The following is a 13,801-nucleotide window of genomic DNA, read 5'->3' on the forward strand; positions in this document are numbered from 1 at the left end:
TAAGGGAGATAATGAAGAAAATAGGGCAGGGTGGAGCTGGGGGCCCTCAGGAGCTGGGGGCCCTGGGTTCTTTGAATCCATCTGCTCAATTATAGCTGCTATGCCCTTGTCAAGAGTCCTCAAAACCAGCATTGCTAGTAATGCAAAGATGCCGGTGCCTCATATTTGTTTCATAATGAAATTAAGCCTCTCCTACTCTGGAAGTTTGTAAGAAGGACCTGAAAACATATCTGTTTAGTCAGGCTTTTCATCTATAATTTAAGGTTTTAGAGTTTTTAATCTGTATTTTAAACTGTTTTAATTGTGTTAATGTTTTTATTGTTCTGTTTTTAGATGTCAACCGCCCAGAGACTTTGAGTATGGGATGGTTTAAAAGTGTGTGTGTGTTATGTGTATATATATTTAAATAATTCTTAGACCTGAAAGGACTTTGGACATAATAGAATCCTAACGTATTACCTTAATTCAATAACACATAAATGATATGGGTCCTAATTCCAGAGAGGAAATAGGAAATGCCTATTAGAGGGGAAAGAGGGACTGCATTCAATTGTCCAAGCACCAGAAATAACTTTTTGCACGACCCTGGGTGATGGATTAGATGTTGCTGCACCAAGAATGGTCCATGTGGGATACTTTCATCTTCATCATTTCTAATTCAAAGGGATCGAAAATGACAGCCCTGCTTGTGGTGAGGAAAATGCACTTTACTTCTGTTCAGAGGCCACCTCTCTTTCGTTATTACTTCACATCTTCCAGGACTGAGACCAAACATTGACAGCAGTGATCAGGGTGAACTCACAGATCCTGGGTTGGAGACAGTACTTCATGCTTAAGGAGGAAAGTACTGGGGTTTCAAGCAGGGGCAGCCCTTCCATGATGCAGGGTGAGATGGTCACTTCAGGCATGGGCTCAAGAGGGACACAGGAGGCAGCAAATAGCCCAAATAGGCATCTGAGCACCCACTGGGGCGCCTCATCATATTGTCATTTGCCTCAGGCAGCAAAACGTAAGCCTCCAGTCCGCTCACAAGCTCGTCTGAAAACCCCCTAACAAACAGGAAGGCTGTTTTCCCCATACTGCCAGAAGAAACTGGGTCCTCTGTGAACACTTCGGAGAAGGGGAGGGATTCAGCACGTGCTCAGAAAGGCCTTTCTGTCACGCTTCATACAATTTAGATTAGAACGTTTGCATTGCAAATAGATTCTGGAGCAGAGCCCCGGCACAACTTAATCGCTCATCTACACATCCACTTTGTAGTGTTCTGGGGAAGCAACAATGCAACAGCCATCTATTGTTCTCTTTCTTCCGAGTTTAGATCATACACAAGGAATGTTTCATCTCAACAAGGCAACAGCCATCTATTTATTGTTCACACAAGGAACGTTTCATCTCAATCCTTTGTATTCCCCGGCCCCGCGTCTGCAAAAGCTATAGTTGGCAGAAAATGCATTCCGTTTCAAACTGCCTCTCTTCCGCGCGGTCCTCGCCATCACACATGCGCAGGAATCCCGTGTGCAGGAGGCGACACGTCCCTCTCGTGCTCCGCTCCCTGCTGCTCCCCTTCCACGGTCTCTCTCGTTGCAGCTCCTGAGTCCTCCACGCCCCCTTCCCCCGCCTCTCCCTGCTTCCCGGTTGGAAATACCCGCCCATAGCGACGAAAGGAAAACAACATCACAACACTCCAGCCAGAGGAGGCCAGCAGTCGGGATTGCTTCCGAGAAATCAGGAGAGAGGAGGGAGAGCAGGCCGTGAAGCGGGAAAAAGAGCTGGCTCGCGAGCTTAAAGCTGGGAAATGAAGCGCAAAAGCCGGGGTGGCGGGAGACACGGGCCACGAAATCACGTGGGAAAGACAAGACGGTGGCCGCCATCACATTCGCTGCTAATGTCTTGGGGGGGTGGGGGGGTGGATTCCAAAGATTTAGGAGGATCCCGATTTAACTTGACCGTGAATGGCCTGTAATTTGGGTACACCACCTCTTTCGTGACAGAGGAAAATTGCAGGATTGGCAGAAAATCCTGAGGTCTTTAATACACACAGAGACACACAATGCGCGCGTGCACGCTTCCCAGAGCTGCACTGAGGCTATTTCAGCTGTTCCAGGCATAAGCACCTTTGTTTGGGGTGACAAAAGGTGGCGGACCGCAAAGTTATATAAGACGGGGAAAATTCTTGGGCGGAGAAAGCTGCTGAGTTTTGAGAGTTCGTGAGAGGGTGGTTGCCGTGCTATTCTCGCAGGATAGGAATCCACTGCGGTAAAGCCGATATTGTTTATCAGGCCTATTTATGGTTTTTCCAGCTTGGCAGCTTTCCCCATTGCTGGTTTTGCACTGTAACACTAACATAGAAAAAGGGAGAAAGAGAGGTATGCAAGAACTTGCACAGGGTAATTACACAACCGTGTTGTGTAATAACCCTGTGCCACTGTTGTGGAGTGAGCCCCATGTGCTGCTGAATTCCTGAGTGTTTTGCCTGCTGCTTGTGGATCAGCAGAGAGGGTTGGCATGTCACAAGCACAGCTAGTGCACTGAAGCAGCATGTACAGTGCTCTCCAAAAATCTCCATATGAACCCCCTCTTCCTGAAATCAACCTGGGATTTATGTCTAGTAGAAGACATCAGATAATTGTGCTGGTGGCAGTTGCTGGCTACAGGAGAATACAGTGGGTTGGGGTTTTTTTTGTAAGGAACCTACCTACACAGAGCTCATTTAAAAAGGTGAATGGCTATGGGGAGGGGGAAAACAGGATTATTATCCATTTAGGAGAGTACAGCAGGGAACTTCTGTACTGGTGATAGCAAATGAAGGACATTTAATTTCATCTATTTTACATTTTAAAAGGACATTTTAAAATGTAAAATTAAATGGGCATTTAATTTCATCTGTTTTACCCCACCCTTCCTCCAAAGAGCTCACAACGGCCTTCTGTTCTCACAAAACCCCTGTAAGTTAGGCAAGCTTACAAGGACTGACTTAGCAAAGTCACCCAGAATGATCTGAACCTGAGTTGCCCACATCCAAGCTCAGTACTATAGCCCCTGCATTAGCACTACAAGAATGCACCTAGAAGGATAGATACTGGCAACTCTTTCCAGCAAAGAATTACTGCACTGGTAATAATACCCCAGAGGAATCTGGACCAGGAAGCGGACGGTTAATACCTAATAGGGGAATGTGCAGGGTCGGTTCTTGGCTTCTTCTCGGCTTCTCTGGCTGTCAGGGTGGGCATGGCCATGGGGGCTATCACGGAGAGCAGCTGGACTTCTGAATTTGCAACGACACCACAGTCAGGATCACACACCAAATAGCTAATGGATTAATTGTTCATAATCCAGGAATATACACCATCCTACTGAAACTATCTGCAAGTGAAGGGTTAACACTGTACAGGGGAATATGCAGTAATAGGTGCGGTTTTCTTTTCAGCCCTCAGTAAAGAGACATTTTCTCTCTCAACCAGTCTGGACAGGTGAGAAATCGGAAAGGACTGGAGCCTGTGCTTCCGAGTGACACAAAGCAGGGTTGTTAGCACAGGCTTCCGCGTTTGTAAGTAAACTCCATCAAGATTACTTAATTCCCTAGTGCCTGATGTCAGGGTCCTCGGATGGCTTCAGTTCACTTTTTGCTCATTCATGAAAACACGCCTCAAAACAACAGACTATATTCTCCCTAGAAAAGACTAACAGCGTACTTGAATAAGGATTAAAGCTGAAAGCATCCAAACTAGATATAGGCTAAGTGGCAGTATACACACCTTCACCCTCTGTCAGTCCCTCTTGACTATATAGCTCCCCCATTGCCCCTGACCCCTGGTTAGTTTTGATCCACATGGTTCTGGCAACCCCGGACCACCTCTCCACAACTCTAACAATATGAAAGAAAGACTAGATTAGAGGGGTGGAGCATAGAGGGAGGAAACCATCTGCTCCTTGTGTCTGATCCTACAGTGAAATCATAGACCAAATTTGGGATGCTACACCCATTATTTCCAAGGGAACAGATTACAAAGACATAAATAACACAAGGCCAGGAGATCATTGTAGGCTAAAGTTTGCAAGGGGGAAAACCCTTCTCAATTTGCAATCAACTATCATAGCAGGCAGCACAGTGGATCCTAAAACTGGCTATACTGGTTGGGCTCACATGGAAAAGAAAACCATGTGGATTAGGATGGATTCCCAATCTTTTTCTAACAAGTGTATCCCTTCTGTTGCAAATCTTCAACTCAGGAACCCCAGAGAGAGCAAGTGTTTACACACACACACACTTTTCTATGTTGTAATTATGACACAGGCTACTCCAGTCACTGACTTTGGTGTTAAGGAGACAGGCTACTTACAGTCACTGGTTCTCATCTCCACTAAGTTCCTAATAAACAATCTTATTGAAATTAGTGGGACAAGTTTACTTGCCTTATTAATTTCAGCGGGAGTACTCAGTGCTAATTTTCTGAAGCTGGTCCGTCAGGCTGAAGGGAGGGGTATGCTGAGCTTCAGCACATAGCCAGCTAATCAGGAGCAGGGGCTTCACCCTTGCAGTGATGGTAAGTATTTGAGGGAGGACTAGGCCTCACTTACAACAACTGCTGGGAAGCTGGGCCTTTCCTAATAAGAGGAAAAACCTGGGAAAATTGAAACAGAAAGGATAAATCCAGAGGACTGGGTGGGAACCTCTATTGCCAGATTTGGCTTTCTTTAAGCCAAATTTTGGGTTATGGCCCATTTGACTCATGAGTATACCCCTGAGTATACATTCACAGCCACCAGCAGAAGAGAAAGCTTTGTTCTATTTGTTCTGTCCCAAGAGTGCCCCGAGGAAGCAGTTGGCTGAGAAACTTCTGGAGAAATGGGAAGGCCACAGACTGGAAGCTGGAGACACCAGGATGGCTTCTGCCTGTGAGTAATAAGATAGGGACCAGTTCAGTTAGGTGCGTGAGGGAAATTATTGTCCTTTATTGAATTGCTTGAATCTGAGTTGCGTAGTTAATGAGAAATTTATCTCTCTTACAATCTGCTTTATGAAGAGACAATTGTTCTTATTACATACTCTTGTTTTTCTTTTAAACTAATAATAAACACTTATTGGTGAAGTGTGCTACTCTTCATTTTGGGTCTGCTTTAGTCACATGCCTCTTGAGGCCTAGGACTGCTCAGCCCTTTTTGGGAGCGTTTTGCCATTTTACCCCCACCCCACCCCAGGAAACCTATATGGAGAGTGGGTTTTCCCACATCAAAATAAAGTGGATGGTGACAGCCTACTGTGGATCCCCAGGAATCTTATATGGAGAGAGTGGTTTGTCCCACATTAAAATAAAGTGTATGGCAGCCTGTTGTGAATCCCATACAGTCAAGGATTCACCCCAGCGAACTCTCTGCCACCCCGGCTCTGATAGGAGCTATGACAACCCTCCTCTCTCCTCTTCTGCAGTAGACACATTGCTGTGGACATGGTGGCTTCAAATCACCAATCCTCAGGGAACAAATAGCACAGTGGCAGCATGGGGTACCCCTTGGCAGCCCTTCAAGTAGCATAGGGGTACTAGTATCCCCTGTTGGGAACCTCTGGATTAAGACATAGAAATGTTAAAGGTGGCACAGAAGGAGATCAGTTTTGCTATTTTTTATTACAGGCCTAAGTTGTGCTCAGGATTTCTAGTGTTACATAAACACATTGATTGGGATACCCCTCAGGGCTGCTTAACACATTATGTTACTCCTATACTGTGGTTAATTCTGTGTAAGAAAATGCATGATACTGTATACAGTAATACCTCACCAACTGCAGTTTTCCCACCTGCAGTTTTGAGTATCCGCAACTGGGAAATTGTGACCAGTCTCACCAACTGCAACCCAAGTATCTGCGGTTGGCGAGATTTTTTAGTGATGGGGGAGTTTGCAATTTTGGGCGGTTCAGAGGTTCAATCTGCTCATTTCTTTTGCTGACCCTTCCAACTCCTCACAATTTAAAGTGCCTTTGAGCTATTTTGGAGGGCTCAAAAGTGCCTTTTAGTGACTTTGGGAGGTTCAAAAAATTTCCAGAGGTTCAATCTGCTCACTCTTGCTGATTCTTGGTGATTTTGAGGGATTTTTGGGGGCCATTTTCTAGTCTTTTTTTCTTTATTTTTAGGTATTTTTGTGATTGTGATTCCCCATACCCCCTGTTTCCCATTGGTTTTAATGCCTCACCAACTGTGAATTTGCCAATCGCGGGATTTTCCAGGAACGGAGCCCATGCAGTTGGTGAGGGATGACTGTATAGATTATAATGCTGTAATCGTATGCACATGGGTATACGAATTCAGCAACTCATATGTGTAGGGTTAATGCATAACTCATGTTACAACTGATACTGTATGTGGAAATTGTACAATTTCCTACATGGTGCAGAAACTTGGTATTGTGGGAAGTGTCCGCCTGGGATCTATGATAATTTTAGGGGGGGTACATGAATTGTGCAGATGAAACTGATGAAAGGGGAGGACCTGAATCTTATATCAGTGCTGTAGCATTTGCGAGATGCAGGAGGCCATATGAGATAAGCATGCAAATTAAAAGGAACTGAGAAAAAAGGAAGCCAAGGAGGTGAGAGAGAAAAGAGATGGTAAATAAGAACAAAAGCAGGAAGTGGTACTTTGACTTCTGGAATGATCATAGAATTTTGTGCAGTTGCTGGAAATGAAGGCCCATGGGTTCTTATTAACCAGGTATATTTTCATAATGCAATGGGCAAAAGTTCGGCAGATATGTGCACAACTCTGTTTTACTCTGATTTACTCTGTACTTTAGGGTCTTTTCTATAAAATATGGTGGGGATAATAGTTCCCTGCTTGCTTCATAAAAAGTAGGGAGGGCACAGCCATTATTATCTGTGGTGTGCAGATGTTTGTGGTAAGATGATGTAACCACATACCCAACATGCCAATGAAACAATATTCCAAGTCAAACAGAAACCATCCAACTTCAAAGAGGATACAGAAACAAGTACACACAGAGAGTGTGTTGACGTGTGTGTATACATTTAAACCATATATAACATTAAAAATTAAAACAATAAAATTCAGCGAAAACACCAACTAAAACCATCAAAACTTCAACTAAAAAGCTTACCTGAAGAGATGTGTCTTCAGTTGTTTCCTAAAAGCCATCAGGAATGGAGCAGCTCAGTAGGAAGTGTATTCCACAGCCCAGAGGCAAGGAATGGTGGCCTTTGAGTTGCCACCAGACAAGCCAGTGACACCCTCAGTACTGAATTTGTCCGTAATAATGGCACTTACATGCCAATTTTCATCTATTTGATTGGCAAAATAAAATGTGTCTGCTTTGCAACTCGATCACAGAACTTTGCTCATGTATACTGAATCTTTAATTTCTATGTATTTCAGCATGAGGTGACATGTTGGGTGACAGTAATATACACACAAATTTATAATTAAATATGAAATATGCTCTCTGGGTTGTAGGGAAAATGAGACAATATATTTTGAAGACATTTCAAAAACCCTTGGCCATCAGGTCATACAGCAGTAGCTGGGTCATTAACATTCATTCATTCATTCATTCATTTATAATTTCTACTCATTTGACTCAGATCCAGCAAGGCAGTTTAATTTTTTAAAAAAAATAAATAAATCTAAAAACTGTTTATAAGATAAATATGAACAGTAAGAATACAATTTTAGATTGTGAGCCCTTCGGGGACAGGGTTCCATCTTATTTGTTTGTTTTTTCTTTGTGTAAACCACCCTGAGCCATTTTTGGAAGGGCGGTATAGAAATCGAATGAATGAATGAATGAATCCAGAAAATCAACAATAAGCATTAAATATAATCAATCCAGCATAAGAATAGCTACGTAAGTGATTTGAATCATATGATGAACCTCCATCCATTTAGCATTCACTAAACTTAACCTCCATTTAGCATACACATATTTTTCTTCAGCAAATGCAGGAGAGCATGAATGTAATGATATTAAACAGGCATTGCTTTGAGGAAGCTGGAACACCTTCTGCTGTTGGCATCCACTTTCCCTGGGTCCTGCAACTTTGGATCCTCCATCACCGTACCTAGAACTTCAATATTGCAGGCTCTGCAATGCCACCCAGTGAGTTCCTGCTACTTTTCTCTTGGAACCAGTTGTTGGATCATTCAGTCTGACCAATCAGTTAGCCAGGGCTAACAGAGAAGAAACTCCTCTTTCTCTAATATGTCTTCTCCCAGTGTCCATGGTCAGGCTTCGCTACCCAAGGTGAGAACACACAACAGCGATGTGGAAAGGAAGCATTGTTCGATTATTTTACACAATAAATGGAGCAAGCCACATGAGCATTTGCAGCGTTTCCATTGTTGGCTGTGTGCCAATGTGCCTTTGGGCACCTTGTGGGGTTAAATCCGGTGGGTAAATGCTTCATTCTACCAATTGAACCAGAAAGTCCCTCTTTCTTCCTCACATTTTTGTGTTGAGGAGTTAATGAAAAGAGAGCAAAAGCCTGCTGTTTATTTTGTCCCTGCTAGAGCTGTGAGGAGAGTTCTTCAAGGTGGACAGTGCAACCACTGTGGCATTGCAGCAGTGAGGGAGGTGAACCGGGAGCTGAGAGGTGAAGGTCCCTGTTTAACAGCTTTCCGTTTGTTTACCAAAAAAATATTATTCCATCATAAAAATTCCCAAAATAGTTCCCGTCTTGACAGACTGACTGGCAGCTGTCCAGCTCTGCAGGACCTTGCTAAATTAAAGGAAACAGAAGAGCTAATCTGGTACCAAGAGCGCAGAACCTGCACATTCTTGGGACTGCTCTTGGATCAGTTGCTGGGTAGCTTGGAGAGGGGATGTTAGCATCTGACCTGGTATGTGGCATAATTATCAGGCAGAATTTTCCACTCAGCATCTGTCAGGCTTGCCAGCCCTTACATGGTCACTAATGACTGGGTTTGGGATTTTAAAAATCCCCTTCTTTGTTTAGGGGAAGAAATTGCTCTTCAAATGGAACGATCCTGTCCCTGAGATGCCTGCTGGGTGAGGAAAGGATAGCTTTCATTATATCTTCCTCTACCGGCAGAATCTGCAGATTGACAGCCTAATGAAAACCTTGAGCCAACAACAACATTTATATACCGCTTTTCAACAAAAGTTTCCAAAGAGGTTTATAGAGATAAATAATAAATAAATAAGATGGCTCCCTGTCCCCAAAGGGTTCACAATCTAAAAATAAACATAAGATAGACACCAGCAACAGTCACTAGAGGTACTGTGGTGGGGTGGATAGGGCCAGTAGCTCTCCCCCTGCTAAATAAAGAAAATCGCCATGTCAAAAAGGTGCCTCTTTGCCCAGTTAGCAGGAGAACCAACCAATCAGTGGTGGAACACCAGCATAAAAGAGAAAAGAGAACAGGAGAGGCATGATGAGGAGAACCAGAGCGTAGGAGGAATTCTAGGCTTCCCCAAGACTTGTTTCCACTCCTTGCAATGATATAACATTACACACACACAAAAAGAGCTGGCATAAATTGAAAAAATCGCATTGAAATCAGTGGAGAACCCCAGACAACTGTTCCTCATCCCCACAGATGCAAGAGAGGGTAGGATCTGGATTAACTGCAGCCAATGATGGCATACCACCAGGAGTATTCAGGACCCAGGAAAAGAGTGAAGGTCTTGTATATCAAGATGTGTGGCATGTTACATCACTCTACCCCGTGCCTTTAGAACTATGAGCACATGTGGTTGAAACTGTGAACATGGAACACAATGCCCAAGCAAGAAACGTCCCTCTGAATTGACTGTTTCCAACAGGATACTCAATATGTTAGCTTTGACCTGCTGAGATCACCTCACCATCTCGCAGAGATGCAACTCAAACCTTTAGCTTCTGTTTCCCATTTCCTTGCTGTTTCCAGGCTAGATGGCTGCAATGCTGTGTATGTGGGGTTGCCCTTGAAGACAGTTCATAAATTTCAGCTGGTATAGAATGCAGCTTCCAGGGACTTCGTTGGCTCATAAAGGCTTTGGCCTTTGCAGCCTTAAATGGTCTGGGATCTGCAAGGTGGCCCTTTCATGAGGCAAGGTGGTTGCCTCAGGCAGCAGATTATTGGGGCATCAGCAGGGCAGCAATATATGCCCCCCACACAAACACACAGAGCCACTGGAACAGTGCTTCAGGACTGATCTGACCCTTGCAAGCAGGGCCGTCCTTAGGGCAGGGCAACCAGGGCTATCACCTCCAGCCCTACACTCCCGCAGGCCTCTCTCCCTCCCTCCCTCCCTCTGTGTCCAGCCATGTTTCTTTTTGCAGGATCTGGGAGTGTGGGGAAAGAGGCTCTGTATCTCCCACTCAGTGAGTTGAACTATGGATGGGGCACCAGCAGCAGAGCCTCAAGGGTGGGCCCACTCGCTCCTCTCCTCCTCAGGACTTTGGACCCTGCGTTTCCAGCCGCATGTGGCCACACCAGACTCTTGGGAAGGGAGAAAGAGAGCTGAGGGCAAGTGGGCGGGCAGGCAAATGTGGCTTGTGACAAGTGGGTGGATGTGGGGGCTGGCAGACCATGGCGGCACCGTCTGCCCCACTGAACTGGCTGTCTCGTCCCTCTCGGGCAGTGACAGGACAGCAGACAAGCACCTGCACTGGGGTGCCCAGCCTTGCACCCAGCTGCAATGGACTAGACCCTGGCTCCCGGGAGGGGGGATGGCACATGACCCCAGCTGCTGGAGTCCCTCTAGCTTGCAGCTTTCCCCACCCCTCATTATTAGGCAGCTTCTGGAAAAGGACAGATGTTGGGAAGAAGGGCTGCATTCCTGGATTTCCCTTAGAGAGAACACAACCTGAGCTCCACAAAGCGGGAGGGCGAGGAAAAGGTCTCCTGGGTCTTGTGGAGGAAAGATACTTTTTGTGGGGGCAGGGAAAGAGAAAAACATGTTTTGGGGACTGAAAATATGGGTTTAGGTTTGTTATTAGTAGGAGAGTTCAGTCAAATGAGCGGGGGGAGGATCTGGGCCCCAGACCATGCCACCACCACCCCATCAAATGTTAAGAATGTCCCACACACCCCTAGGGAGGGCCCTGCTTGCAGGGAACGCCTCTCCTTACGCTCCTTGCAAAACTTGTAAGAAGCCCAAGGAGGAAAGAGGCTTCAGGGTGGTTTCCAGACAGCTTCTTAAAGTTGCTTCGCAATGTATAGGCTTCATGTGTATTCATATGATCTGGCTTTGGACACCGTCTTGCATAAAGTGCTGTTCACACAGCATTGGATCTTATCTTGACTTTACAGGCTTACAATGTTGTATGTGTTAACATAAGAACAGCCCTGCTGGATCAGGCCCAAGGCCCATCTAGTCCAGCATCCTGTTTTGCACAGTGACCCACCAGTTGCCCCTGGAAGCCCACAGCAGGAGTTGAGGGCATGGCCTCTCTCCTGCTGTTACTCCCCTGCAACTGGTACTCAGAGGCATCCTGCCTTTGAGGCTGGTGGTGGCTTATATTCCCTCTGACTAGTAGCTGTTGATAGACCTCTCCTCCATGAAGTTATCCAAACCCTGGATAACTGGATATGTCTGTCATCAAAAAGTAGCTGATTTTCTGAGGTTTGAAAACAGTTAGCCTCTGTGCCTGCCTGACACAAAAGCAGGTATGCAGATAATCAATTCCCATATGAATTCCCCCTTATCCCTTCACCACTAGAGGTGAGATTCTCTTTACTTTCTGGCTGGGAATAAACCCCCCACCAATTGCTGCTTCTTCTCCTCCTTTCTGCTTTCTCACCTCAAAGCCTCGGTGGTGTAAATCCGACACGGCTAACTCTAGCTGGCTTCAAAACGTTAGGGTTATCTGTCGGGTTCTACACCACTTCCTCCAGCACAGTCTGGAAAGCACCCTGGCAACATTCCATCTTCCTTATGCCACTTGCAAAACTTGCAACAATCTTTTTGGAAAGGGGGCTAGCCCCTATCAGGGTCATGGAGCAAGGCTGCATTTGGAAACTTGCCTCAGGTGCTGCAATACTCTGGGTCATCTCTGGGTACTCACCAACCACAAGGAATGCCTTTCTCCTTACAAGCCTGTGCCAGGACCCCAAGATCCGCCTTGGTGATCCTGCTCTTCGGTGCTGCCTTTGACAGATATTCCTTGGGCGGGTATGAGAGATGGTGGTGGTGGCACAGGAATGTCCTCCTAAGGTAGACATTTTGCACAAAGCGTTTAGTCACTTATTGTTTCAGAGGAATTCATTGTTTAATGTTTTAGTGCTGCTGTTTTCTTGTGGGTGCTGTTTTATTGCTTTTGAATGAATGGCTTTATTACGATCATAGATCAGATGTAAACACAAGAAATTATACATCATTCAGATAAGAAATCTATCATACAATACACCAACAGAGTAAACTGGGCAAAGAGACACCTTTTTAATGTGGTGATTCTCTTTATTTAGCAGGGGGAGAGTAACTGGGCCTATCCACCCTCAGCACAATACCTCCAGTGACTGTTGCTGGTGTCTATCTTATGTATCTTTTAGATTGTGAGCCCTTTGGGGACAGAGATCTATCTTTGTTTCTTTGTTTGTTTGTTTGTCATTCCTCTGTGTAAACTGCTTTGGAAACATTTGTCGAAAAGCGGTATATAAATACTTGTAGTAGTCGTAGTCGTAGTAAACGTTTTATGGTAAGATCTAACGAGTAGAGTAAGATCTAAAGGGTAGAATTGTTTTTAATTTTATGTGGTTGTATTGTTGGAAATGGATTGTTAGCCACCTTTTTTGGAAAGCAAGGATATAAATCCTGAGGATAAAATAACACATACATTCCCACTGAGCTGCCAAGCAGTTTGCAGTGCTGTCTCCTGTGACTGTGCTGTGGTTATGTCCATTCTTCCTTGTCCACATGGCTCCTGTCCCTCTCCCTTGCAAAAAGCCCACTCCTCTTGCTCCAGCACCAATACCACCTTGAATGCAGTGCTCTGAATATCATGTGGGCTCTCTAGTCCCACAGCAGAGACCAATGAACTCTTGAACCTTTCTCCTGGGAAGTCTGTGGTCTATGGGTTCCATGTGTCCATGTGCATTGTTCTTCCTACTCACAGGGCTACAGAGTTGGCTGGCTGTCATGACTGGAATAGTAGTCCTTCTTCCCTACTTGGCCCTGTTTCTTTTGCTGCCACTATTTCCTGTTCTTCTGCTGTTACCATGCTTGCTCAGACCTGTGTCTCATATACATTTTTGTATCCAGGGCAAGGACACTACATGCATTCTGACAAAACTACTCTTTGAAGCTCAGGGAATGGCTCAGCTGCTAGGGGAACCCTTCTCTTCAGCAGCTAATTCTGACCAGCCAAGGAAGCAAGCAGCTATCTGTCTAGTAGTGCAGGCCCAAAATAGAACTAAATTAGCAAGTGTGTGACATGTATGATCAGGTTTAGATAGTGAGTGACACTGAAAAGTACTCCAGGGAGTTGGGAGGTCAGGGCTTTTCAGAAGAAAGAAATGCATTTCAGAGATGCCCTTAGGTAATTTTGGAGGCTGGAACAAAAAGCCCTTCCCCCTCCCCCCCCCACACACACCGCCACTGCCCCTGACACTGCCAGAGAAGATGCAATGCACTGGGTTTTTTTACACCAGAACATGCTCAGGGAAAGCTGGAAACTCTTTTTAAAATTTATTTTTAGAAAAGATTCTGATAAGATGCTTCCCACTGACTTGCAGAGAGATACCACATTTTGCATGGACAATCCTGCCACTTAAATTAGTGGCCTGCTCAGCATTTGGAAGCCTCCCTGGCCTGCTGGGGACTGGACCTTTACCTGGAAGTCTGGTCCAAAGAG

At 45.2% G+C, this 13,801-nt stretch overlaps 1 protein-coding gene and 1 long non-coding RNA gene across 2 annotated transcripts in view; one reads left to right on the forward strand and one right to left on the reverse strand.

Annotated features, from left to right (window-relative positions):
- JDP2 (Jun dimerization protein 2) overlaps positions 1-4,349 on the reverse strand; it is a 34,739-nt gene extending 30,390 nt beyond the window's left edge. The window contains exon 1 of the mRNA XM_053285853.1: positions 4,341-4,349. The gene's annotated coding sequence lies outside the window, so the exon portion shown is untranslated. The remainder of the gene's footprint in view (positions 1-4,340) is intronic.
- Positions 3,718-13,801, forward strand: part of LOC128340588 (uncharacterized) — a 33,905-nt gene continuing 23,821 nt past the window's right edge. The window contains exons 1-2 of the long non-coding RNA XR_008313816.1: positions 3,718-4,544; positions 4,806-4,896. This is a non-coding gene — a long non-coding RNA (uncharacterized LOC128340588). The remainder of the gene's footprint in view (positions 4,545-4,805; positions 4,897-13,801) is intronic.

This window comes from Hemicordylus capensis, chromosome 1 (genome assembly GCF_027244095.1).
Source record: "Hemicordylus capensis ecotype Gifberg chromosome 1, rHemCap1.1.pri, whole genome shotgun sequence".
Lineage (NCBI taxonomy): Eukaryota > Metazoa > Chordata > Lepidosauria > Squamata > Cordylidae > Hemicordylus > Hemicordylus capensis.